At 50.5% G+C, this 26059-nt stretch overlaps 1 long non-coding RNA gene and 1 other non-coding gene across 2 annotated transcripts; both read left to right on the forward strand.

Annotated features, from left to right (window-relative positions):
* The first annotated feature begins 2762 nt into the window (after positions 1–2762).
* LOC128827520 (uncharacterized) lies at positions 2763–14553 on the forward strand. Its single transcript, XR_008442968.1, has 4 exons — positions 2763–2841; positions 8199–8468; positions 11235–11394; positions 13887–14553. It is a non-coding gene; the product is annotated as an uncharacterized LOC128827520 (long non-coding RNA).
* Positions 14554–15153: 600 nt separating this feature from the next.
* On the forward strand, positions 15154–15227 carry TRNAR-UCU (transfer RNA arginine (anticodon UCU)). Its single transcript has one exon. It is a non-coding gene; the product is annotated as a tRNA-Arg (tRNA).
* The last annotated feature ends 10832 nt before the right edge of the window (positions 15228–26059 follow it).

Below are 26059 nucleotides of genomic sequence, written 5' to 3' on the forward strand. Positions count from 1 at the left end.
GATCTTAAACGCGAAAAAGAAGCTTACAAGAAGTGGAAGATTGGACAAATGACCAGGGAGGAGTATAAAAATATTGCTCAGGCGTGCAGGAGTGAAATCAGGAAGGCCAAATCACACTTGGAGTTGCAGTTAGCAAGAGATGTTAAGAGTAACAAGAAGGGTTTCTTCAGGCATGTTAGCAACAAGAAGAAAATCAAGGAAAGTATGGGCCCCTTACTGAATGAGGGAGGCAACCTAGTGACCGAGGATGTGGAAAAAGCTAATGTACTCAACGATTTTTTTGCCTCTGTCTTCACGCACAAGGTCAGCTCCCAGATTGCTGTACTGGGCAGTACAGCATGGGGAGAAGGTGACCAACCCTCTGTGGAGAAAGAAGTGGTTCGGGACTATTTAGAAATACTGGACGTGCACAAGTCCATGGGGCCGGATGCGCTGCATCCGAGGGTGCTAAAGGAGTTGGCGGATGAGATTGCAGAGCCATTAGCCATTATTTTTGAAAACTCCTGGCGATCAGGGGAGGTCTCAGATGACTGGAAAAAGGCTAATGTAGTGCCCATCTTTAAAAAAGGAAAGAAGGAGGATCCGGGGAACTACAGGCCAGTCAGCCTCACCTCAGTCCCTGGAAAAATCATGGAGCAGGTCCTCAAGGAATGAATTATGAAACATTTAGAAGAGAGGAAAGTGATCAGGAACAGTCAGCATGGATTCACCAAGGGGAAGTCATGCCTGACTAACCTAATTGCCTTCTATGATGAGATAACTGGCTCTGTGGATGAGGGGAAAGCAGAGGATGTGTTATTCCTTGACTTTAGCAAAGCTTTTGATAGGGTCTCCCACAGTATTCTTGCCAGCAAGTTAAAGAAGTATGGGCTGGATGAATGGACTGTAAGGTGGATAGAAAGCTGGCTAGATCGTCGGGCTCAACGTGTAGTGATCAATGGCTCCATGTCTAGTTGGCAGCCGGTTTCAAGCGGAGTGCCCCAAGGGTCGGTCCTGGGGCCGGTTTTGTTTAATATCTTTATTAATGATCTGGAGGATGGTGTGGACTGCACTCTCAGCAAGTTTGCAGATGACACTAAACTAGGAGGCGTGGTAGATACACTAGAGGGTAGGGATCGGATACAGAGGGACCTAGACAAATTAGAGGATTGGGCCGAAAAAAACCTGATGAGGTTCAACAAGGACAAGTGCAGAGTCCTGCACTTAGGACGGAAGAATCCCATGCACTGCTACAGACTAGGGACCGAATGGCTAGGTAGCAGTTCTGCAGAAAAGGACCTAGGGGTCACAGTGGACGAGAAGCTGGATATGAGTCAACAGTGTGCTCTTGTTGCCAAGAAGGCTAACGGCATTTTGGGCTGTATAAGTAGGGGCATTGCCAGCAGATCGAGGAATGTGATCGTTCCCCTTTATTCGACATTGGTGAGGCCTCATCTGGAATACTGTGTCCAGTTTTGGGCCCCACTCTACAAGAAGGATGTGGAGAAATTGGAAAGAGTCCAGTGGAGGGCAACAAAAATGATTAGGGGTCTGGAGCACATGACTTATGAGGAGAAGCTGAGGGAACTGGGATTGTTTAGTCTCCAGAAGAGAAGAATGAGGGGGGATTTGATAGCAGCCTTCAACTACCTGAAGGGGGGTTCCAAAGAGGATGGATCTCGGCTGTTCTCAGTGGAGGCAGATGATAGAACAAGGAGCAATGGTCTCAAGTTGCAGTGGGGGAGGTCCAGGTTGGATATCAGGAAAAACTATTTCACTAGGAGGGTGGTGAAACACTGGAATGCGTTACCTAGGGAGGTGGTGGAATCTCCTTCCTTGGAGGTTTTTAAGGCCCGGCTTGACAAAGCCCTGGCTAGGATGATTTAGCTGGGAATTGGTCCTGCTTTGAGCAGGGGGTTGGACTAGATGACCTCTTGAGGTCCCTTCCAACTCTGATATTCTATGATTCTATTGTTGTATGTAAAGTAAATAAGGTTTTTAAAATGTTTAAGAAGCTTCTTTTAAAATTAAATTAAAATGCAGACACACACACACACACACACACACACACACACACACACACACCCCGGACCGGTGGCCAGGACAGGGGCAGTGTGAGTGCCACTGAAAATCAGCTCGCGTGCCGCCTTTGGCACACGTGCCATAGGTTGCCTACCCCTGATCTATCTAGTGATGTGGTTCATGTAGTTTCTTCCAAAGTCCAGACAGTTAGTGACTGGCTTCTGTTCTGAAGCATGAAAGGTGTTGTTGTTGGAGTTGTTGTTATCATCCTATCTTGTGTAACTTGGGATATTTTATTATCCATGTCAATGACTGTTTCTTGGACCCTGGATGTCTTTGGCATGATGACAGCGTGTGGCAGCGGCGAGTTCCAATTATTCATGGGGTAAAACAGTTTTAATTGTGTTGCCTTTCATTTTCCCTGTATGTTGGAAAGGCTGAACAGAAATGCCTAGTCAGTGTTCTGGGTACTGCTTGCAGAGTGGCAGCGGTGAGGACGGTGGAGGGCAGCTACACCATGTTATCTGGGAGAGCCATTGGGCTCCTTTGTGCAGCAGGCTCACGCTGCCCCTTTAAGGCTCCGCTTTGTTTGTGTTTTGCGGTGTGGCGATTAAAGAACCCCCAGCCACTTCCCCATCCCCATGGTAACCCGATGCCATGGGGACAGACTGCCCTGCTGCTGGGCCTCCCAGCAACGCCGCACGCAGCCTCCAGCGGATAAAGTACAGGAAGGAGGAAGGGACAAAGGAAACCGCAGACACGAGGAGTCAAAGTGTCCCCGAGGGAGAGGCGCCCAGGCCAGGGATGAAAAGAGCCAGCCCAGCCCCGAGGAAGCAGCAGGTAGGAAGCCAGGCTCAGAGACAGGAGCTAGGGCCGAGGGGGGAATTGCACAGACTAGGGTGGAAGTTGAATGAAAGTGCTGCAGAGGAGCAGGATGGTGCTGGGGAAAGGGCAGGAGAGAGAAATGCCTGTGTACAAAGTGCCTATGCAGGGCTGGGAGGGAAGGGCTGGAGCTTGGAAGGGCAGAGGGAAATGCCCTGGGAAACTGAGCGAGAAAGAACAAACTTTTTGCGCTGGCTAGAGCCCTAGTACAGGGGACTCTGAACCTGTCCCATCTCAGGAGCTCAGCAGAGCAAGGCCTACTCAGAGCCAGGAAAAGCCCGCAGCAGCTGGTAGTGTTGGGGACTCAGTGAGTGCCCCTGTTGTGTCTGACCCAGCAATGAGTCCAGGGTCCAGAGCGGAGTGATGGTGGCGCTTGTGTTGCTGAGCAGGCTGTCTTCAGAGTGTGACATAAAACTGACACAGTTGTGAAAATACCAGGGCACTTTTCACCAGTTTATGTTAGAACATGTCATACCAGGACAGCTGTGCTGAACTCCTTGGAAACTCAGGGAAAGCCTCACTTCTCAGATCAGGCAGGCTTTGCTAACATCGAAGGGATTGCCGCTTTTTTGCACACACGGACTCCGGCTCTTAAATCCTCAGGTGTAGCATAACTGTTATTATGTGCTGTGTGCTGAATACTGACCACTGTACAGAACCAGTAGGCATTGGCTTTGCCCTCCAAAGGCTTACAATCAAAGTTATTGCTGTTGTAGAATGTCAATTACAGTCTACTCTAGTGGCAGAGGTCAGTCAGTGAAGCTTATATATCCAAGGTATAGATGATTACTATGATTTCATTATGGATAATGCTGAGACTGTCTAATCTGATTTATCTGCCAGTCTAATCAGTCTGGCTCTTGGTCTGGGCATTTGTAATGAGCACATCACCATGTGGGCTGAATGCTGTCAGTTCAGCTACCACAGTGATGAGTGCAGGATAAATGCCAGTAAGGTAGAGAGGCTGACCTGTATGGTATGTCTACATGAGCTGGGAAATATCATTTCCAGCTTGATTAGACATATACATGCTAGTTCTGAGTGAGCCAGTACTAAAAATAGAAGTGTAGCCTTGGTGGTGCGAGTGATAGGAAAAGCTAGTTACCTGAGTACCTACCTAGGGTTTCATATGGGATCAGACTCGGACAGCTACACTTCTACTGTTAGCATGCTAGTTCTATTAGAGCTAGTGTGGGTCCATCTTCTTGAGCTGGAAATTATACCTCCAGCTCCAATGTAGACATACCCATAGAAACAGCTTTTGAACCAACTGTATTCACCTACCCTTACAATGCAAGAGTGTGTCCTACCTGTGCTGTGTATTATGATTATTATTATCCATTTGTGGAAGCGATTGTGGGAAAGCTAATGGCAAGAGATGGCTCTTATTTTATGATCTGAAGATCCATGTCCTTCCCAGTATCTTGTGATTTACATAACTATGGCCTTGATGCCTGAATGGCCCAATACCCTCCCTGCACTTAATGGTTTTCACCCTTGGTACCATCCACTCTACAGTCCTGAGTACTCTAGAAGCTGTACAGTAACAGAGAGAGAGGCAAACTCTAATATAGTGGAGTCCAGACCAATTTAAGGCCTTGAAGAGCCAGGTGAATGGTAGGGGCAGTTATAGACTAGTGGACTGTTATATTAATTTTGATGGGAAACTTGGGCCCAGGGAGTCCAATGTGTTAACATCACTTTATCATTGTACAACACCAAGCAGTTTAACAAGGGGTTTTGAGTGCCCGCTTAATCCCATGGCAAACATGCCATTCTTTGGTTTTAAGCCTTTTATTAACAATACAAAGAGGAAGAAAACGGTTAAAGCCTTTGAAAAGTAAAGTATTAAGTAAGGGTTTCATTTTAACAATATCCTTTGTTCCCTTTCCCTTTAGCTGTTTTAAAGCAGTTTTTAAAGCAGAAAGTGCCTGTGTGAAAGTCTCTTGGATGGCATTAAAGATATAAGAACTGTTCGGGGTGGGGGAGAGGAGAAGAAATTAGTTGAGATTTTGTTGCTAAAGCCTAATCCTGCTTCCTCGAATACAAAAAGAGATGAGAAGGCCAGCAAAGAGAGAAAGTGCAGCTTCTGTCTCTGGTGCTGACTCTTACTTGAAACCTCCCTGCTGGAGAAACACAGGCCCAGCATATAGTCTGATCAGCCACTCTGAGACCTGGAAAACTTAACGGCCTGTTCAAGGCATCGCTTTTAGTTTCCTCCCTGGTCAGAAATTCACAGCAGTGCTTCAAAATTGAGATGTTTATTAAACAGAAGGCAAAGAGAGACATGTAGGAAAGAGAAGAAATAAGGTGGGGGAGGGAAAAAGTCACATGAGAGGGTGGGTGGGAGGTGACAGCTGGAGCCAAATCTCACATTCCAGGTGGCGTTTGGGAGTTAGCTAGAGCTGCTGCAGCTGGCAGCGTCTTCTGTGTCCCTTTCTCTGGCTCAGTTTGCTCAGGACATCTTTCAGGAGCAGATGATGAAGGCCCAGTGAAGTCATGGTGGATCCCAGGGTCGCAGGGAATGCTGGAGATGACAGCCACAGAGTTAAAGCTTGCTCCTTCCAGTTCACCGTCTCCCAGGCAGCCAGCCAATTTCCCCCCAAAGGCTTTATTTTTAAGGATGCCAAAAGGCAGACAGGCAGGACAGCCCATCTCCTCATTTTACTCACCAGTTAGACCTAATTTCCAACACTCCAGTTTTGGTCCATTGATTTCCAGTCCCACACTTCCTTTGTTTACCAGAAAACTGAACATAGCTCCTAGTTATATTACTAGACCTTTTAGTTTGGATTAATTCCTTCTGTTTCCTCTTTGCACCTTTTCCCATCAACATTTATTGTTATAGGTGTGTTGAACATTTTATAAACTTGTATCCACTTTCTCACAGTTGAGCTCACATTGGGGTAGGCCTGCATCACTGATTCACAGGATCGGTGCTACACCCGCAACTTGGAACAGTCTCTTAGAGGAAACCCACTGATGTTCCAGACCCCCAAGGGGTCTCACTCTTCCTTTAGGGTAGGCCACACAGCCTCACCACCTCCTGAGAGTGAAACTGGAGGGTTTCTACCTCACACTGTGAGCTCTGCTCAGTGAGTCCAGCTGAGCCGGACTCTAGGGAGAGACTTGTCCACTCTTTGAGGATTGATGCACCTCACCAAGTACTTCCAGTGACACTCAAGCAGCGTTTTCAAAACAGTCAGATTTATTAGTCAACTGGAACACAGCATCAAAAGTCATTAGGTTAGTACAGAGAAATGAAGGTCCCTTGTGATCATTCCAGAGAGATCCACCAGCCAGACTGTGGTGAACTCCATTTTCAGGCTCTCTTTTTTGCTATCTGACTTCCTTCCTTATTCAGTCCCTAGGTGAGAGAGCCCCAAGTTTCTTACTCAGTTCCTGTGGAGAGAGTTTGCTAGCCTCCTCCAGAAGCCAATTCTTATTCCTGGTCCAGTCCTTTGTTCTCCAGGCAGGGCCATGCTGAGTTCACAACTCCCTTGTCAGAACATCCTGCTGTGGAGTATCAAATCATGAGTCACTGAAGCTTGCCTTGTCTCTTTGGCCCCCTTATTGATCAAGGTCAGTTTCAACCAGTTTCTTAACAACTGGTTCATTCCACCTAGACAGCAATGTGACACACACGTCTATGTCTCTTAGTCTGCCATGAGAGCAAACTTAATCCTTTTATCCCCGACTGGGTAGCAATACAACACATAGGGGAACCTGAGGTAAACATGGATTCATAAAAAATATTACAAAAATTCCCATTTTTTGCTAAGCCGGTCAGGCCCCAGTTATCACCACAGGGCTGAGCACCTGTTAGTATTGTGGGGGAGGTGGATGCTGAGGTTAGGTATTGTTGGAAACCGTTTTTCACTAACATATCTGGTCACTTTGCTAAAGTATCAGTAAGTTGTGGCTATGGGTAACAAAGTTGGTATGAAATAATGGTTTTTTGAACACTAAAATGGTTATTGCTTGCTTAGGGTGGCTGGGGGTTGCATTCCGTGATTAGTCTTACATCACTGTGAGAAAGTGGGAACGTTCTTAATGTTATCTCTGCATACTGTGTGCACCTCAGTTCCCCTATGTATTACTCAAGTATCTAGGTAGTGGGATAAGGGTGTGTTCTCATTGCACAGACCCCTAGAGGGCAGGTGTGACTGCTGACGGGCTGCCTGGACACAGAGAATGGCAGACACTCTAACCCGGCAATTGATGGCCAGTCTTTTGCAAGGAGCCAGCCAAAGGTGTTGGAGAACAAAGAGACCAGTGTAGAGGAGTGGACTCACCCCTGCAGCGCCTTCTGCTGGTTACTTCCGGGAATTAGCTCTTCCAGCATCTGGAGCACTCCTTGCAGGCTGGTGATCCTTCTTACCTGTGGCCCCGTGGCCCTCCCAGGACCCCGGTGCCCTTGTACCTGGGGTGCTGCCCCCTGGCAGTAACCCCTCAGTCTTAGGGTCTCCCCTCCCTGGGGAACCCCCACCCACTACCCCCACTTTGCCTCAGTCTTGGCTACTGCCCAGTCTCCATCTAGCCCCCGTTCACTGGGGCAGACTGCAGTATCAGCCACTCATCACAGGCAAAGGGGTTTGGACCTGCTGCCTCTGCCTACCCGTGGGCTGCCCCCTGCAACCCAGTACCTAATAGGCCTTACCAGGCCTGCAGCCTGGGGCTTTCCTAGGCCAGAGCTCCCAGCTCCTCTGGCCCTTCCCCAGCCCTGCTCCCAATCTAGGTGTCTGGTAAAGCTCCCTGCAGCCAGGCCCTTCTCTCTCTGAACACAGAGAGAGACTGTCTGCTTGAGCTCCTGGCTCAAGCCTTTATAGGGCCAGCTGGGCCCCGATTGGGGGGTGGCCCCAGCTGAGCCTGCTTCCTCCCAATCAGCCCAGGAATCTTGCCCTTCCACAGCCCTCCTCCAGGGCTGTTTTAAGCCCTTCAGGGCAGGAGCGGGGTAATCAGCCCGCTACAACCAGGTGACCTGTTTCTCTGCGAAAGAGACCAAGCACAGAGGTGGGGCTGCTGGAAGCCCATAAGTCTCCTGGTTTGGGACTTGGGGGGAGAGCCCAGGGCTCTGGGCTCTGGATCCCCCCCAAGGTGTGAACTAGCTGAGCCGTGAACAGCAGAGAGGCTAACAGAGGGTATTTGACTGGGAGTTTGCCTGGGGAGAGCCCTCTGAGGCTTTCATCTTGCAGGCTTCTCTGAGTAGTTGCTGCAACAGCTGAGGAAGCTCTTAGAAGGAAGGTGCTATGGAAGGTGAGCGATCAGCTGTTGTGACCTGCACAGGATGTGCCGTGTTTGTCTTTCTTCCACAGGATAGAAGCGACTTTGTCTGTACAAAGTGCAAGCTGGTCTCCATGTTGGAAGAGAAGGTTTATAGTCTGGAGAAACAAGTATCAACCCTGCATTGCATAAGAGAAAATTATTTCCTTGACAGACGTCTGGATATGCTTCTGCGGGCACAACATTCTGAAGAATCAGAGCAGGCTGCACAGCGGGGACAGAAGGATGGTGAAGAAACTTGGCAGCATGTCACCTCCAGAAGAAGAAAGAGAAGCGTCCATGTACCAGCAATGCAGATACAGGTAAGCAACTGTTTTCATGTTCTCTCCACAGGTACTAATGTGGAGAGTGGACTAGATGACCCATCTGAGGGAAGGGAGTAGAAGCAGTGGCGTAGCCAGGTGGAGAGAGCAGGGGGAGTAATAAAAAAAATAGGCGCCATCTGCTGCGGTGATTTTACTCACCTGGCGGTGTCCAGGTTTTCGGCTGCGGGCCCTTCACTTGCTCCGGGTGTCTTCGGCAGCATTGAAGGTCCCGCCGCCAAAGACCAGGAGCGCCACAGCGGGTGGCGCCTTTTTTTTTATCGCTCCCCCAGGTGAGTAAAAAGGCACCAAGAAATTGACAAGGTGCCACTTGTGTTCAGTGGGGGAGAAGCTACTGAGTAGAAGGAGACTCCACCGATTGGAAGGCATGAGATGCACTGTCCTAGGGATAGGGTTTCCACAACCACCACTCCCAAGAGAAGGAGGCGGGTGGTGGTGGTCAGGGACTCCCTCCTCAGGGGGACTGAGTCATCTATCTGCCGTCCCGACCGGGAAAACCGAGAGGTGTGCTGCTTGCTAGGAGTCACAATGTGACGGAGAGACTGCCAAGACTCATCAAGCCCTTGGATCACTACCCCTTCCTGCTTCTCCACGTGGGCACCAATGATACTGCCAAAAGAATGACCTTGAGTGGATCACTGCAGACTACATGGCTCTGGGAAGAAGGATAAAGGAGTCTGAGGCGCAAGTGGTGTTCTTGTCCATCCTCCCTGTGGAAGGAAAAGGCCTGGGTAGAGACTGTCGAATCGTGGAAGTCAACGAATGGATACACAGGTGGTGTCGGAGAGAAGGCTTTGGATTCTTTGACCATGGGATGGTGTTCCAAAAAGGAGTGCTAGGCAGAGATGGGGCTTCACCTAACGAAGCGAGGGAAGAGCATCTTTGCAAGCAGGCTCCATGTCTAGTTGGGGCACTCTGCTTGATACCAGCTGCCAAGGGTCGGTCCTGGGGCCAGTTTTGTTCAATATCTTCATTAATGATCTGGAGGATGGCATGGACTGCATCCTCAGCAAGTTTGTTGATGACACTAAACTGAGAGGAGTGGTAGATACACTGGAGGGTAGGGATAGGATACAGAGGGACCTAGACAAATTAGAGGATTGGGCCAAAAGAAATCTGAGGTTCAATGAGGAAAAGTGCAGAGTCCTGCACTTAGAACAGAAGAATCCCATGCACTGCTACAGATTAGGGACCGAATGGCTAGGCAACAGTTCTGCAGAAAAGGACCTAGGGGTTATGGTGGACGAGAAGCTGGATATGAGTCAACAGTGTGCCCTTGTTACTGAGAAGGCTAACGGCATTTTGGGCTGTATAAGTAGGGGCATTGCCAGCAGTGGGGGAGGTTTAGGTTGGATATTAGGGAAAACTTTTTCACTAGAAGGTGAAAAATGCACTGGAACGGGTTACCTAAGAAGGTGGTGGAATCTCCTTCCTTAGAGGTTTTTAAGGTCAGGCTTGACAAAGCCCTGGCTGGGATGATTTAGTTGGGGATTGATCCTGCTTTGAGCAGGAGGTTAGTCTAGATGATATCCTGAGGTCCCTTCCAACCCTGATATTCTATGATTCTAAGGTGGACTTTGCTGTAACTTCCTGCTTTCTGTGTTAACAAGATCTGTACTATGCTGTGTTTCCATCAACTAATAAACCCTTCCGTTTTACAATGCTGGCTGAGAGTCACTCTGGACTGCAGAGTGGGGGTGGAGGGCCCTTTGGGTGTTAAGGCTTCCCCAGGTGTCCCATCTAGGTGGACTCCCTTCAGGGAATTCACAGTGTGGAACGGGGTGCTGAATGCTCCAAGGTCAGACTCAAGAAGTGCTGAAGCCGAGGAGGCTTTGCCCCGGTAAGAGTGTGCCCTGATGGGAGACACACTGCACTAGAGTCCTGACTGACTTCATGACAGTGGGGCTTATGCAAATGAAGTAATGAGCAGGGCTTCCTTGCCATGGAACTCCCTTCTCACCACAAAATACAGAGGTTTCTAGCCCTCCTAATTAACAAAGGAAACTTTTGAAATGTGACCTAAATGTAACCAATGCGGTGCAGTCTGCCTGGGTCTGAAGGAATATCCATGAGGAGTGCAAATAGTCCCACTCATCTCAATGGGATTTTAACTCTAAAACCTAACGATGCTAATTTAAATGTCAGCATTATTAGCTGTGTCACTGCTGGTCCTGTTGTCAGGAACTTTCAACTAATGTGTTATTCCCACTGTCTCAAACCCCTCCAATGCCTCCCCAGTGCTGAAAACTCCAGCTGTTCCCTATTCAGCTGCCAAATCTCTAACTACCACCCTTCCCCTCCCCCCGCCGGCAACATCCACGATGCAGTTATGCACTGAGTGCACAAAATTGAACAGCATATGCAAAACTGAAAATGGGGATGGGCAATGTAAAATATATGGAATTGAGTCTGACAGGAGCTACTGTGCTTAGTGTATTTTTCACTGTCATGTTGAATGAACCAGCTCTTTTTGAGAGCACAGGCAATGAAAGCTGGTAGAAGGAAGTCAGATGCCTGAGGACCACTGAAGTCAGTGGGAGCTGGGCACCAAACTCCCTTCACCCCCTTTAAAAGCTCCAGCCTAAAAATAATGTTTTGCATTCCAAACATTTTGTACTGATTTTTTTGAACAGCTCTAGTACCGCAGTTGGAAGAGGCCCCTCTACTTTGACATCCATATTGCAGAGATGCATTCTCAGCAGTGTACTGGTATTGTAATGCTTCCTTGCTAAGTTTCCTCCGTAGATCTCAAAGCTCCTCACAAGGGAAGGTGTGTCATTATCCCCAGTGTAAAGGATGTGACTTGCCTGTGATCACACAGCAGATCGGTGGCTGAGCCAGGAGTAGAAACCCATTCGCCCAGACCAGCATCCTAGACCAGGCTTCCTCCCAACTACCTCTGCAGGTAGGTTCTCAAGTGGTGGGTCACTGATCATTCCGAACAGTCATTGTAAACTGTTCACCTTCTGTTTGATCTGCATGGCTCTGGGCTCTGTCTTTGCTTTAACTGTTTGTAAAATGTAGAAATGGGAAAGATGCACCACAACTAGTGACTTCTGCCTTCCCCACTCTAGCCTGCTAGTGCAGGGTTGTTTCTTTTGGTATGTTTTCTAGTTTTTATCCAGTCTAGTTTATGCTGTGTTAAGTTTATGCTGTCCACTTTCCTTCGAGACTATTCCACAGTCTAATAAATCTCAGCATTAGGAATTTTTTCCAGATAGCCAGCCTAAATTTTCCTCTAATCCCAGTTTGCTCCCTCGTCTCACCCTATACAGTTCCTCCACTTCCCCAGTTTTTAAACTCATCAAATACATAGAGATCACAGATCAGGTCAACACGTCAGGAAATTAGGGCCAGATTTACAAAGGTGCAGATAGGCGCCTAGGACATTACAAACTCCCCTAGTGAGTTATGCACATCGCTCCCTCTGACCCTACTGGCTTTTGTGAATCACACTAGGCACCTAATTGCCTTTTTAGGCATCTAAATCCAGCATTTAGGCACCACTGGCATTGTCAAAACCACCGTTCAGGTGCCACCAAAATTTGTAGGCACCTAAGTGCCCTGTGGGCATCTGCAAAGCTGCCTAAGCACTGATGCTGCCTTCCAGCTAATGAGCAGCTCAGAGCCCTAGCATGGGTCTAAGCCCCAGCAGCCACAAAGCAGGATTCTCAAATGAAGGGAAAATGCCTGTCTCACCAAGGAGACCCATCCTTTAGGTTTACTCTGAGCATGCCTAACACCTGATATCTGCCAGACCCCACAGCAGGAGGGCATTCCTGTTGGTGCCACTGCCTATAGAACAGTCCAGGGAGGCTGCCATAACATAATCCCCCTCCAGCCCCAGTGCAGCTCAGCATCTAGGACACAAAGGTGGCTAAAGACAACTCATCTCGCCCCCAGGATGTGAGTTCTGTTGTGCTGGGCTGCTAAGAGATACAGCACAGACCCTCACCCTAAGTTCTTCTAATGGTTCATCATAAACTCCAGCATCATAAAATCATGCTCCAGCTCTGAATTCTGTCTGCTCTGCCAAGGCCCTTCTGGTATGAAGTTCCCTGACCTGCACATGGCATTCCTGGTTTGGTCTCCCTAAAGTTTATGAAAATAGACTACTTATCTCCCTATCCCATGGTGCAGTGCACTTTATGCAGCCAACAATTAACATAAGAATACAGGAATGGATCAACCAATTGTGTTGACAGTCTTTGACACTATGTCACATTGCAAGCTCATACCAACTTTATTGTCCACAAGCCTCCACCCCACCCAGCCTCTCTCACTACTGCGTCTTGGCAAGTGTCTCCCTCCTTTTACATGTGTGTGCTGCATTTTTGCCCAAGATTTATTACATGCGGTTTTCTAGGGTCAGTCTCACTTTGTTATTTTCTTCTCATAGCTCTAGCCTTTCTAGATCCATTTGTATTATTTCTCAGTCCTAGACAACATGTGAACATTTCACAGTTCACTATAATCAGTTTAGCAAAGACTTCAGTACAAAGAGTTTCCAAGTGTGTTGGTTTGCGGCAGTCTATTCTCACCCTGCTCTCTTACCTACACACAAAACCCCTTACCATCTGCTATGCTCCATGGATGTGCAATTGCTTTCCAGTTAAGACGCACACCTGCAATGGGGTGGAGGTAACAGAACTCTTATGCTGGTCAGAATTCCATCACTACGGGTAGAGACCTGCAGCTCAATTTGCTGTCATGCCATCATATAGAGCCTCCAAAAGTACTTCCAAAGGCTCCCAGCAAAAAGAGGCAAGCTAAGATCTGATAAACAGAGGCAAGGGTGGGAAATTTCTAATGATAAAATTAGCAGAAAACATTAAACAATAAAGAAATTTAAAACAATGCTGCATAAAAGCTCTAAAAACAGATAGAAACCAAAACTGGGCAAAGGAGGAAAATAGGACAGATGAAATGGAAAAAGATTCTTGTTTCCATACTTCCCCCACCCCTTTGTGCTGCTCTCCAGGGCAACAGCCTATCTGCTTACATGGCTGTAAAGCCACAAGCAAACTCTTTTTAATTTAAAAACAGCATCAGGGACATCTTTAAACTTTAATCTTTCAGACTTGAAATAAGGCGTAAATTACCCTCTATCAAAAATTGCCCGTTAGAACAATTTACCAAGGGTTGTGGTGGATTCTCCATCCCTGGCAATTTTTAAAATTAAGATTGGATGTTTTTGAAAAAACCTGCTCTAAGAATTACTTCGGGGAAGTTCTGTGGCCTGTGCTATACAGGGGCTCAGACTATGGTCCTATGATCACTATGGTCCCTTCTGGCATTGGAATCTATGAATCTATTAACATAAAGCCGCAGTAAAGGGGAAAGTCAATCATTTTATTTAGTCACTTCCCTTTATCTTGTGTTCTGTGAATTCTATAGGACTGAAGTTAATTTGTTAGGACTGGAGAAGCTAAGGATCGTCCAGTCTCTTCCTCCTGCTCCCCCCGGGATGCATACCAATGGAGCATCTAAGCACCTGTCTGGAATGGTAGAATTGCGGGATGGAGTCTAGTTCCCTATTGCTTAGGTGTCATGTTTGTCACATTCATGACTTTTAGTGTTGTTGACAAAAAGTCATGGCCTTTGTCTACCAAACCAGCCAGCTACAGAACAAGTCCCTTCCCAGAATTTGTGAAACTGGACTTGCTAAGTTGAGTGGGGTGGACAATAGGACAGTGACCTGGGTTTTTTTAATAATTTTTAACTAAAGTTAAATGATTCAGACTTGTACAGGGCCCGTATAATAGTGGCCTGAACTGAATTTTAGATTCCCATGTATTATATGAATGTATCTTCCTGTACCAGCTCAGAGGGTGTCTGGAGTGTTGAATAAAGATGTTTCTAGATAACTGCAGCCCTATAAAAACCATGTAATTTAGGAATGTGTAACAGGCTTTATTGGAAGCCACTGGATTATTACATTTCTATGTCTCTTCTATATGAATGTAGGTGTTTAATGATCCTCTTATGCTTTTTAAATGATTACTGACCATTCTGTAACACTTTTCTAATGGGAAATACACTTAATAACAATTATTAAAATCCTGAGTGCCAAGACACCTTTAAAATAAAAATAAAAAGTTGACTCACTTATTTGTTTACTGTAACAAAGCCACAGCTTTCCCCATAACAGCCACAAAGCCACAATTTTCCGCATAACAGCCAACCAGCCTTTCACCAGTTAGTGATGGGGATATGGAGAGAAACAGGGAGTGGGAGGGAAAGCTCAATCATTTAGCTCTTTGCCTGATCTTGTTCAGGGGATGCTGAGATGAGCCTGTCAGGGATGCAGTGGTTAATCCTATTCCAGGATTTAGTTCTGTCTTTGTTAGTGTTGGAGATGCTGAGATGACCCTGTCAGGGATGCAGAGGACAATCCTAGATCCGGGTTTTTGTAGTATCTCTCTTAGAGCTGGGGATGAGATATGGATCATATCCAGAATTACTCTCTTCCCCCACTCCCCATGGAAGGAGGGGGATGCTGAGAATAGCCTATTTTCCTGAGCAGTGAGATGGATCATAGCTCCAGGTTTTCCCTCTGCCCCTGTAGCTGCACAGAAATAGCAGGATGCTGAGATTAACCCTGCAGTGATGCAGAAGGTATGTGCTTTTTCAGCTCTGGTACTGATGCTGTGCCTGTAGTGAGGTCTCTGTGGCGCAATGGACGAGCGCGCTGGACTTCTAATCCAGAGGTTCCGGGTTCGAGTCCCGGCAGAGATGATCTCCAGGCAGGTTCCTTTTATTTTGCACTCATTCAGGTAAGGATGTAAGTTAATAATATTTATTTCCCCCTAGAGAGTTTTAGAAGGAAAAGAATGACTTTGCCTGATAACCTCTATACTGCTCTCCCTCTCAGCCTTCTCCTCTCTCATGTCTGTGCACAGGCCTCTTTGATTCATATTTTTTTCCTCACAGTATTTCCCATTGTTAGTTTTTTCCCTTTTGTTATCTCTTGCATGCTTTGATATTTTAGCCCCACCTGTTCTTTAAATACTGTAGCAATGTCTCGATGCACAGATTGCTGCCTTTTGTTATCAGAAGATATTTTCACAAGAATACTGTGCTTTTTAGGAAGAAGTCAAAGGGACAGATTATTTTTTTAGATCCCTTTGTTTTAATTGTTATTTCCCTAGATAAATCTGGTCTCTGCTCATTTCATGTGCATGGCTGTATTTTAAAAGATAGCTCTCTCTGCCTGATAATGAATTATAGCTCCTGACTACTGGCTTCCTACCCCGTTCTCACACTCTGTGTATCTTGATTTTTTTCTGCATGTGAGGTTTCTGTGCTTGTTGGATTCCCTTTCCATGTTCTCATCATGCTTAACAATTTATAGAACAGAAAACTGCAATTACTACGACAGATTTCAGAGCTGCCAAATTTTGTGATGCTCCATGTGTGACATTTTATGCAACTTAATTAATCAACTGAATTGCATATTTGTGACTTCCCTTATGACCATGTTCAGTTACTGGCCCACTCAGCCTGGGGGCAGGATGTGGAACTGCACAAAACTGCATCTGGGGTAGGTGTGTGGGGCTGGGTGCTGGAAGCTGTTGACTGTTTGTGGCATGAGTGCTGGCATGCTGGAAGCGATGAGTGTTGGACCTGCTAGAGAAAGGGGTATTTGTTGGTTGCCTGTGGCTGCTGGAAGGCCTGGTGGTTGTTTGCTGGTTGCTGAGGGGCTGCTGGGGTGACTGGTGCTGAAGTGGTGAGTGGTTCAAGCTGGCTGAAAGTGGTGGGGTGCTGCTTGGACAGTTGGGTGTCTACAGTTAGGGCAGATGGGAGAGTGGAGTTGTCTGGCTGGGTGCTGAGGGGTGTCTGACTGGTCTCTGGGGTGGTGATGGGAGCAGTGTGGGCGTGGCTGGGTGGGTACTAGGATGGTGCTGGTGAGGAGGGGGTGGAGAGGTGTGGCTGACTGGGGTATGACACTTGCATGCTGTGTTGTATTACAGCAGTGCTTTTGGGCTCCAACCAAGATTTGGGATTGTAAGCTGGCAGGCCATCCCACTGAGTTGGGGGGGCACACCTCCTCACAATTTGGGTCTTCTACAGTGGGGGAATTAGTGATTCACAAGGGAGCCATCCTTCAAGCGAGGTGGGCTGTACACAGTTGGGGCTCTGGCTGGTGACCTGGGCAGGATGCAAAGGTCCATTCACCCAGCCCTTAGACAGGGCAGGGCAGCCAACAGCTAGGGCTCTGGCCAGCAATCAGGCAGAGCTGTCATAACAGCCCAGTATAGAGGCTCAGGCGCCACACTCTCTGATACTCAGGTTTGGGGTGAGTGCCACACGCAGCTATGGAGCTCAGGTAAGGGTTTGAGGGCCACACGCAGTCTATGGGGCTCAGGTAAGGGTTTGAGCGCCACACGCAGTCTATTGGGCTCAGCTTTGGGGTGATCGCCACACACAGTGTATGGGGCTCAGGTATGGAGTAAGCGCCACACGCAGGCCATGGGGCTCAGGTAAGGGTTTGAGCGCCACACACAATCTCTGGGGCTCAGGTAAGGGTCTGAGAAGCACACGCAGTCTCTGGGGCTCAGGTTTGGGGTGACCGCCACACGTAGTCTACGGGACTCAGGTAAGGGTTTGAGCGTCACACACAGTCTATGGGTCGCAGGTAAGGTTTGGAGCACCACACGCTTTCTATTGGGCTCAGTTTTGGGGTGATCGCCACACGCAGTCTATGGGGCTCAGGTATGGAGTAAGCGCCACACACAGGCCATGGGGCTCTGGTAAGGGTTGAGCGCCACACACAGTGTGTGGGGCAACGGTAAGTGTTTGAGCATCACACGCAGTCTCTGGGGCTCAAGCTTGGGTTGACCGCCACACGCAGTCTATGGGGCACAGGTAAGGGTATGAGCGCCACACGCAGGCAATTGGGATCAGGTAAGGGTTTGAGCGTCACACGCAGTCTCTGGGGCACCAGTCTATGCGGCACAGGTAAGGGTTTGAGTGCCACACACAGTCTCTCGGCCTCAGGTAAGGGTTTGAGTGCGACACGCAGTTTATGGGGCTCAGGTAAGGGTTTGAGCGCCACACGCAGTCTATGGGGCTCAGGTAAGGGTTTGAGCGTCATACGCAGTCTCTGGGGCACCAGTAAGGGTTGGAGCACCACACGCAGTCTATTGGGCTCAGCTTTGGGGTGATCGCCACACACAGTGTATGGGGCAAAGGTATGGAGTAAGCGCCACACACAAGCCATGGGGCTCAGGTAAGGGTTTGAGCGGCACACGCAGTCTACGGGGCACAGGTAAGGGTTTGAGCGTCACACGCAGTCTATGGGGCTCAGGTATGGGGTAAGCACAACACGCAGTCTATGGGCCTCAGCTAAGGGTTGAGCACCACACGCACTCTATGCGGCACAGGTAAGGGTTTGAGTGCCACACACAGTCTCTCAGCCTCAGGTAAGGGTTTGAGTGCCACACACAATCTCTGGGGCTCAGGTAAGGGTTTGAGCATCACACGCAGTCTCTGGGGCTCTGGTAAGAGTTGAGCGCCACACACAGTGTATGGGGCAAAGGTATGGAGTAAGCGCCACACACAGGCCATGGGGCTCTGGTAAGGGTTGAGCGCTACACGCAGTCTATGGGACACAGGTAAGGGTTTGGCTGCCACACATACTCTATGGGGCTCAGGTAAGGGTTTGAGCATCACACACAGTCTACGGGGCGCAGGTAACTGTTTGAGCATCACACGCAGTCTTTGGGGCACCAGTAAGGGTTGGAGCACCACACGCAGTCTATGGGGCTCAGGTATGGAGTAAGCGCCACACGCAGTCTATGGAGCTCTGATAAGAGTTGAGCGCCACACACAGGCCATGGGGCTCTGGTAAGGGTTGAGCGCCACACACAGGGTATGGGGCAAAGGTATGGAGTAAGCGCCACACACAGGCCATGGGGCTGTGGTAAGGGTTGAGCGCCACACACAGTGTATGGGGCAAAGGTAAGTGTTCGAGCGTCACACGCAGTTTATGGGGCTCAGGTAAGAGTTTGAGCATCATACGCAGTGTCTGGGGCTCTGGTTTTGTGGTAAGCGCCACACGCAGTCTCTGGGCCTCAGGTTTGGGGTGAGCACCACACGCAGTCTGTGGGACACAGGTAAGGGTTTGGCTGCCACACATACTCTATGGGGCTCAGGTAAGGGTTTGAGCGTCACACACAGTCTACGGGGTGCAGGTAAGTGTTTGAGCATCACACGCAGTCTTTGGGGCACCAGTAAGGGTTGGAGCACCACACGCAGTCTATTGGGCTCAGCTTTGGGGTGATCGCCACACGCAGTCTATGGAGCTCTGGTCAGAGTTTGAGTGCGACACACAATCTCTGGGGCTCAGGTAAGGGTCTGAGAAGCACACGCAGTCTCTAGGGCTCAGGTAAGGGTTGGAGCACCACACGCTTTCTATTGGGCTCAGCTTTGGGGTGATCGCCACACGCAGTCTATGGAGCTCAGGTATGGAGTAAGCGCCACACACAGGCCATGGGGCTCTGGTAAGGGTTGAGCGCCACACACAGTGTGTGGGGCAACGGTAAGTGTTTGAGCATCACACGCAGTCTCTGGGGCTCAAGCTTGGGTTGACCGCCACACGCAGTCTATGGGGCACAGGTAAGGGTATGAGCGCCACACGCAGGCAATTGGGATCAGGTAAGGGTTTGAGTGCGACACGCAGTCTATGGGGCTCAGGTAAGGGTTTGAGCGCCACACGCAGTCTCTGGGGCTCAGGTTTGGGGTGAGCGGCACACGCAGTCTCTGGGGCTCAGGTAAGGGTTTGAGCGCCACACACAGTCTACGGGGCTCAGATAAGGGTTGGAGTGCCAAACACAGTCTATGGGGCTCAGGTTTGGGGTGAGCGCCACACGCAGTCTATGGGGCTCTGGTAAGTGTTGAGTGCCACACAGAGTCTATGAGGCTCAGGAAGGGTTTGAGTGCCACACGCAGTCTATGGGGCTCAGGTAAGGGTTTGATCGTCACACGCACTTTATGGGGCTCAGGTAAGAGTTTGAGCGTCATACGCAGTCTCTGGGCCTCAGGTTTGGGGTGAGCACCACACGCAGTCTATGGGACACAGGTAAGGGTTTGAGCATCACACACAGTCTACGGGGCGCAGGTAAGTGTTTGAGCATCACACGCAGTCTTTGGGGCACCAGTAAGGGTTGGAGCACCACACGCAGTCTATTGGGCTCACCTTTGGGGTGATCGCCACACGCAGTCTATGGGGCTCAGGTATGGAGTAAGCGCCACACGCAGTCTATGGAGCTCTGATAAGAGTTGAGCGCCACACACAGGCCATGGGGCTCTGGTAAGGGTTGAGCGCCACACACAGTGTATGGGGCAAACGTAAGTGTTTGAGCATCACACGCAGTCTCTGGGGCTCAAGCTTGGGTTGACTGCAACACGCAGTCTATGGGGCACAGGTAAGGGTTTGGCTGCCACACACACTCTATGCGGCTCAGGTAAGGGTTTGAGCGTCACACGCAGTCTACGGGGCACAGGTAAGGGTTTGAGCGTCACACGCAGTCTCTGGGGCTCAGGTAAGGGTTGGAGCGCCAGACGCAGTCTATTCGGGTCAGCTTTGGGGTGAGCGCCACGCGCAGTCTATGGGGCTCAGGTATGGGGTAAGCGCAACACGCAGTCTATGCGGCTTTGATAAAAGTTGAGCCCCACACGCAGGCCGTGGGGCTCTGGTAAGAGTTCAGCGCCACACACAGTGTATGGGGCACAGGTAAGTGTTCGAGCGTCACACGCAGTCTCTGGGGCTTCAGGTTTGGGGTGACCGCCAGTCGCAGTCTATGGGCCTCAGCTAAGGGTTGAGCGCCACACGCAGTCTATGCGGCACAGGTAAGGGTTTGAGTGCCACACACAGTCTCTCGGCCTCAGATAAGGGTTTGATCGTCACACGCAGTTTATGGGGCTCAGGTAAGAGTTTGAACGTCATACGCAGTGTCTGGGGCTCTGGTTTTGTGGTAAGCGCCACACGCAGTCTCTGGGCCTCAGGTTTGGGGTGAGCACCACACACAGTGTATGGGACACAGGTAAGGGTTTGGCTGCCACACATACTCTATGGGGCTCAGGTAAGGGTTTGAGCGTCACACACAGTCTAGGGGGCTCAGATAAGGGTTGGAGTGCCAAACACAGTCTATGGGGCTCAGGTTTGGGGTGAGCGCCACACGCAGTCTATGGGGCTCTGGTAAGTGTTGAATGCCACACGCAGTCTATGGAGCTCTGATAAGAGTTGAGCGCCACACACAGGCCATGGGGCTCTGGTAAGGGTTGAGCGCCACACACAGTGTATGGGGCAAAGGTAAGTGTTTGAGCATCACACGCAGTCTCTGGGGCTCAGGTTTGGGGTGACCGCCACTTGCAGTCTATGGGCCTCAGCTAAGGGTTGACTGCAACACGCAGTCTATGGGGCACAGGTAAGGGTTTGGCTGCCACACACACTCTATGGGGCTCAGGTAAGGGTTTGAGCGTCACACGCAGTCTACAGGGCACAGGTAAGGGTTTGAGCGTCACACGCAGTCTCTGGGGCTCAGGTAAGGGTTGGAGCGCCAGACGCAGTCTATTTGGGTCAGCTTTGGGGTGAGCGCCACGCGCAGTCTATGGGGCTCAGGTATGGGGTAAGCGCAACACGCAGTCTATGCGGCTTTGATAATAGTTGAGCCCCACACGCAGGCCGTGGGGCTCTGGTAAGAGTTCAGCGCCACACACAGTGTATGGGGCACAGGTAAGTGTTCGAGCGTCACACGCAGTCTCTGGGGCTCAGGTTTGGGGTGACCGCCACTTGCAGTCTATGGGCCTCAGCTAAGGGTTGAGCGCCACACGCAGTCTATGCGGCAGAGGTAAGGGTTTGAGTGCCACACACAGTCTCTCGGCCTCAGATAAGGGTTTGAGTGCCACACACAGTCTATGGGGCTCAGGTAAGGCTTTGAGCGCCACACAGAGTCTATGAGGCTCAGGAAGGGTTTGAGTGCCACACGCAGTCTATGGGGCTCAGGTAAGGGTTTGATCGTCACACGCAGTTTATGGGGCTCAGGTAAGAGTTTGAGCGTCATACGCAGTGTCTGGGGCTCTGGTTTTGTGGTAAGCGCCACACGCAGTCTCTGGGCCTCAGGTTTGGGGTGAGCACCACACACAGTGTATGGGACACAGGTAAGGGTTTGGCTGCCACACATACTCTATGGGGCTCAGGTAAGGGTTTGAGCGTCACACACAGTCTACGGGGCGCAGGTAAGTGTTTGAGCATCACACGCAGTCTTTGGGGCACCAGTAAGGGTTGGAGCACCACACGCAGTCTATTGGGCTCAGCTTTGGGGTGATCGCCACACGCAGTCTATGGGGCTCAGGTATGGAGTAAGCGCCACACGCAGTCTATGGAGCTCTGATAAGAGTTGAGCGCCACACACAGGCCATGGGGCTCTGGTAAGGATTGAGCGCCACACACAGTGTATGGGGCAAAGGTATGGAGTAAGCGCCACACACAGGCCATGGGGCTCTGCTAAGGGTTGAGCGCCACACACAGTGTATGGGGCAAAGGTAAGGGTTTGAGTGCCACACAGAGTCTATGGGGCTTTGGTAAGGGTTTGAGCGGCACACGCAGTCTCTGGAGCTCAGGTTTGGGGTGAGCGCCACACGCAGTCTATGGGGCTCTGGTAAGGGTTTGAGCGCCACACACCGTCTACAGTGCTCAGATAAGGGAGTGCCAAACACAGTCTATAGGGCTCAGGTTTGGGGTGAGCGCCACACGCAGTCTATGGGACACAGGTAAGGGTTTGGCTGCCACACACACTCTATGGGGCTCAGGTAAGGGTTTGAGCGTCACACGTAGTCTACGGGGCACAGGTAAGGGTTTGAGAGTCACACGCAGTCTCTGGGGCTCAAGTAAGGGTTGGAGCGCCACACGCAGTCTATTCGGGTCAGCTTTGGGGTGAGCGCCACGCGCAGTCTATGTGGCTCAGGTATGGGGTAAGCGCCACACGCAGTCTATGCGGCTTTGATAAGAGTTGAGCCCCACATGCAGGCCGTGGGGCTCTGGTAAGGGTTGAGTGCCACACACAGTGTATGGAGCACAGGTAAGTGTTCGAGCGTCACACGCAGTCTCTGGGGCTCAGGTTTGGGTTGACCGCCACACGCAGTCTATGAGGCTCAAGTAAGGATTTGAGTGCCACACATAGTCTATGGGCCTCAGCTAAGGGTTGAGCGCCACACGCTGTCTATGCGGCACAGGTAAGGGTTTGAGTGCCACACAGAGTCTATGGGGCTTTGGTAAGGGTTGAGCGCCACACGTAGTCTATGGGGCTCAGGTAAGGGTTTGAGTGCCACACACAGTCTATGGGCGTCAGGTAAGGGTTTCAGCGCCACATACAGTCTACGGGGCTAAGGTTAGGGTTGGAGCGCAAAAAGCTGTCTATGTGGCTCAGGTTTGGGATGAGCGCCACACACAGGCCATGGGGCTCTGGTAAGGGTTGAGTGCCACACACAGTGTATGGGGCAAAGGTAAGTGTTTGAGCATCACACGCAGTCTCTGGGGCTCAGGCTTGGTGTGACCGCCACACGCAGTCCATGGGGCTCTGGTAAGAGTTTGAGTGCGACACACAATCTCTGGGGCTCAGGTAAGGGTCTGAGAAGCACACGCAGTCTCTAGGGCTGAGGTAAAGGTTTGAGTGCCACATGCAGTCTCTGGGACTAAGGTAAGGGTTTGAGGGCCACACACAGTCTATGGTGCTCTTGTAAGGGTTGAGCGCCACACGCAGGCTATGGGGCTCAGGTAAGAGTTTGAGTATCACACACAGGCTATGGGGCTCAGGTAAGGGTTGGAGCGCCACACGCAGTCTATGGGGCTCAGGTTTGGGGTGAGCGCCACACGCAGTCTATGGGGCTCTCGTAAGAGTTTCAGTGCCACATGCAGTCTATGCGGATCAGGTAAGGGTTTGAGTGCGAAACGCAGTCTATGGGGCTCTGAAAAGGGTTGAGCGCCACACGCAGGCTATGGAGCTCAGGTAAGAGTTTGACTGCCACACACAATCTACGGGGCTAAGGTAAGGTTTGGAGCGCAAAACGCAGTCTATGGGGCTCTGGTAAGGGTTGAGTGCCACACACAGTCTATGGGGCTCAGGTAAGGGTTTGAGCACCACACACACATTCTATGCGGATAAGATAAGGGTTTGAGTGCCAAACGCAGTCTATGGGGCTCAGGAGAGGGTTGAGCATCACACGGAGGCTATGGGGCTCAGGTAAGTGTTTGAGTGCCACATGCAGTCTCTGGGGCTCAGGTTTGGGGTAAGTGCCACACACAGTCTCGGGGGCTCAGGTTTGGGGTGAGCGCCACATGAAGTCTCTGGGGCTCATCTTTGGGGTGAGCACTACGCACAGTCTATGGGGCTCAGGTTTGGGTTGAGCGCCACACGCAGTCTATGAGGCTCAGGTAAGGGTTGGAGCACCACAGGCAGTCTGTGGGGCTCAGGTTTGGGGTGAGTCCCATATGCAGTCTATGGGTCTCAGGTAATGATTTCAGTGCCACACACAGTCTTTGGGGCTCAGGTAAGGGTTGAGCGCCACACGTAGGCTACGCCTCTCAGGTAAGGGTTTGACAGCAACGCACAGTCTATGGGTCTCAGGTTAGTGTTGAGTCCCACAAATAGTCTCTGTAGCTCAAATAAGGGTTTGAGCGCCACACACAGTCTATGGGGCTCAGGTAAGGGTTGAGCGCCACATACAGTCTACGGGGCTAAGGTAAGGGTTGGAGCACAAACAGCAGTCTATGTGGCTCAAATTTGGGGTGAGCGCCACATGCAGTTTATGGGGCTCTGAGAAGGTTTGAGTGCCACACACAGTCTATGCAGCTCAGGTAAGGGTTGGAGCGCCACATGCAGTCTATGCGGATCAGGTAAGGGTTTGAGTGCGAAACGCAGTCTATGGGGCTCTGGTAAGGGTTGAGCGCCACACGCAGGCTCTGGGGCTCAGAGAAGGGTTTGAGAGTCACAGGCAGTCTCTGGGGCTCAGGTAAGGGTCTGAGAAGCACACGCAGTCTCTAGGGCTGAGGTAAAGGTTTGAGTGCCACATGCAGTCTCTGGGACTAAGGTAAGGGTTTGAGGGCCACACACAGTCTATGGTGCTCTTGTAAGGGTTGAGCGCCACACGCAGGCTATGGGGCTCAGGTAAGAGTTTGAGTATCACACACAGGCTATGGGGCTCAGGTAAGGGTTTGAGCGCCACATGCAATCTGTGGGGCTCACGGAAGGGTTGGAGCGCCACACCCAGTCTATGGGGCTCAGGTTTGGGGTGAGCGCCACACGCAGTCTATGGGGCTCTCGTAAGAGTTTCAGTGCCACATGCAGTCTATGCGGATCAGGTAAGGGTTTGAGTGCGAAACGCAGTCTTTGGGGCTCTGAAAAGGGTTGAGCGCCACACGCAGGCTATGGGGCTCAGGTAAGAGTTTGACTGCCACACACAATCTACGGGGCTAAGGTAAGGTTTGGAGCGCAAAACGCAGTCTATGGGGCTCTGGTAAGGGTTGAGTGCCACACACAGTCTATGGGGCTCAGGTAAGGGTTTGAGCACCACACACACAGTCTATGCGGATAAGATAAGGGTTTGAGTGCCAAACGCAGTCTATGGGGCTCAGGAGAGGGTTGAGCATCACACGGAGGCTATGGGGCTCAGGTAAGTGTTTGAGTGCCACATGCAGTCTATGGGGCTCAGGTAAGGGTTTGAGCGTCACATGCAGTCTCTGGGGCTCAGGTTTGGGGTGAGCGCCACATGAAGTCTCTGGGGCTCATCTTTGGGGTGAGCACTACGCACAGTCTATGGGGCTCAGGTTTGGGTTGAGCGCCACACGCAGTCTATGAGGCTCAGGTAAGGGTTGGAGCACCACACGCAGTCTATGGGGCTCAGGTTTGGGGTGAGTCCCACATGCAGTCTATGGGTCTCAGGTAATGATTTCAGTGCCACACACAGTCTTTGGGGCTCAGGTAAGGGTTGAGCGCCACATACAGTCTACGGGGCTAAGGTAAGGGTTGGAGCACAAACAGCAGTCTATGTGGCTCAAATTTGGGGTGAGCGCCACATGCAGTTTATGGGGCTCTGAGAAGGTTTGAGTGCCACACACAGTCTATGCAGCTCAGGTAAGGGTTGGAGCGCCACATGCAGTCTATGCGGATCAGGTAAGGGTTTGAGTGCGAAACGCAGTCTATGGGGCTCTGGTAAGGGTTGAGCGCCACACGCAGGCTCTAGGGCTCAGGTAAGGGTTTGAGTGCCTCATGCAGTCTCTGGCCCTCAGGTAAGGGTTTGGGCACCACACACAGTCTGTGGAGCTCTTGTAAGGGTTGAGCGCCACACACAGTCTACAGGGCTAAGGTAACGGTTTGAGCGCCACACACAGTCTATGCGGCTCAGGTAAGGGTATGAGCGCCACACGCAGGCTATGAGGCTCAGGTAAGGGTTGGAGCACCACACGCAGTCTATGCGGCTCATGTAAGGGTTTCACCGTCACACGCAGTTTCTGGGGCTCAGGTTTGGGGTAAGCGCCACACACAGTCTCTGGGGCACAGGATTGGAGT

This window comes from Malaclemys terrapin, chromosome 21 (assembly GCF_027887155.1).
Source record: "Malaclemys terrapin pileata isolate rMalTer1 chromosome 21, rMalTer1.hap1, whole genome shotgun sequence".
NCBI classification, from domain to species: domain Eukaryota; kingdom Metazoa; phylum Chordata; order Testudines; family Emydidae; genus Malaclemys; species Malaclemys terrapin.